Below are 2236 nucleotides of genomic sequence, written 5' to 3' on the forward strand. Positions count from 1 at the left end.
ATTCAAATATCACGGGTAATGGTTGGAGAATAATCAAAGACTTGTTACATATGTATGACATTTAGAACAGCTCCTTTCAGATAACTGTTAGTCAAGTATGGATACACAAACAGATACTGGTAAATGTGTTCTCCCAATGAAAAGAAAATGCACCATCAAAGTCATCATCTCAGGAACCCATTTGTGAGTCATGTGGAGGCTCAGGTACATCAAATTTGTTCGAATGAATGCGCATATGGATTATTTATTTATTTATTTATTTCCCAAACTCAATTAAAGCCACTATATTATATTCATAGATGAATAAAATATAATTTGTTTGGCTTGTGGCTAATGGTTGTAAGTGAAGGCAGGTGCCATTCATTTTTAATAAGAACCAGAACATGGCTTTTCACTAACGGTCACCCACTGGGGTTGTCTTGGTCTGTTATGGGCAAGAGAGATGGGATACCACTTCCATATTCACAGAGTGAGGTGAAGGGAGAACGGGTGAGGGTAAGGAGAGGGAGGGAGGGAGAGAGAAAGAGAGAGAGAGAGAGATGAGACACACACACAAACACCAGTTTATATGTATAAATGTCTTATCTACTGTATGTTCTGTATTGTATTGTTTGATGTCCTGCTTTGGCAATGCAAAGAAATATTGGTTACACTTTACTTGACAGTATAGACATAAGAGTGACATGACACTGTCATGAACGTGTCATAAACAAGTCATAAACGTTTATGACATAATGCTTCTGTCATTGTCATTCGTCATAACAAGTTAGGGTTAGGTTTAGGGTTAGGGATAGGATTAGAGTTAGAGTTAGGGTTAGGGTTAGGGTTAGGGTTAGGGTTCATGTGTCATGACATTGCCATGTGTTCATGACAGTGTCATGTCACTCTTATGTCGATACTGTCAAGTAATCTGGCGCCCTCTGTACTTTGTCCATTTGTCATGAAAACAAAGGCAAGGAGCGCGGCCACAAGAGGAGCAGTGGATGGTAGCTGCACAGTAGAGGGGCGCAAAACTTCTTTCGACCAGTCATGTTTTTCAGTAATAAGGACCCGCTTGGAATGACTTACCGATAGAACTAAAAACACAAACAGAACTGACAACATTTAACAGTAAGGTAAAACATTGGCTGAAAGTAAATCAGGGATGTGACCACTAAGACACGCACACTCGCACTCATACACACACTCTATTGTCTATGTTTTACTGTACTGTCTGTGTAGATGCCTGGCTGTTCGCATAGGTGAAAGTTTGCGGGCGGTTGGGTATCTAGGGGTTGTGTAGTTAGTACGTGATGTGATGTTTTGCGTCTGTTATTGTATGTTGTGTGTGACTGGCTGGCTGCATAGGTGAGAGTTTGCGGGCGGCGAGGAATCTGGGGGTTGTATTGTATGTGACTTACTGTCTGTGTTATTGTATTTGTGTATGTTGTGACTGGCTGTCCGTATTAGTGAGAGTCTGCGGGCAGTTGGGTGTCTGGGGGTTGTGTTACAGTACGTGACTTGCTGTTTGTGATGTTCCTATGTGGTTGTCCTGATGTGCATGATTAGGGTATGAACACTAACATTACCCTTCATGTTTTGTTGGTCTCTATGTGTATAGAGAGGTGTATGCACACGTATACTACACTTTTTAGAATACTTTTAGACTACAATATGTTTTTAGAAAGTTCTGACCAGGGACTGGGGTTGCAAATTAGCCAACTGGCTAGAAACCTTTTATGTAACACATCTACAGACATTGTTATGGCATTGACTGTGATAGCTGTGTATGTAATAATGTGCGCTGCATTGTCCCTGACAAATAAATAAATAAATAAATAAATAAATAAGAAAAATAAAGTGTTACCAAAATATTTGTCATGCAAATAAAGCTACCTTGAATTGAATTGAATTAAATTGAGAGAGAGAGAGAGAGAGAGAGGGAGAGAACGAGGGAGAGAGAGAGAGAGAGAGGTAATAAGACCATCAGTACCTTTCGCTCACCACAGCCCCTGAAATTTTAAATCCCCCAATTAATTTGATTCAGGGGGTGAGGTCTGAGAAAATTGTAGGCCAGAGAGAGCATTGATGAAGCAGATACACTCAAGAGGGTGCAGCTCTAAATAATAATAAAAAATATGCATGTGCACTTCGGTTTCTGTGCCGAATGTGAATGTTGACAAGGAGAAGGGGCTGAGAAAAATAAGATAGTTGGAGGAGTGGAGTAATTGGATCTCCTGGTAGTTTTGTTTTGCTG

Source organism: Alosa pseudoharengus, unplaced genomic scaffold, assembly GCF_046254945.1.
Source record: "Alosa pseudoharengus isolate Yale_2024_CS ecotype anadromous, Long Island Sound unplaced genomic scaffold, YU_APseudo_1.1 YU_APseudo_1.1_scf_5, whole genome shotgun sequence".
Lineage (NCBI taxonomy): Eukaryota > Metazoa > Chordata > Actinopteri > Clupeiformes > Clupeidae > Alosa > Alosa pseudoharengus.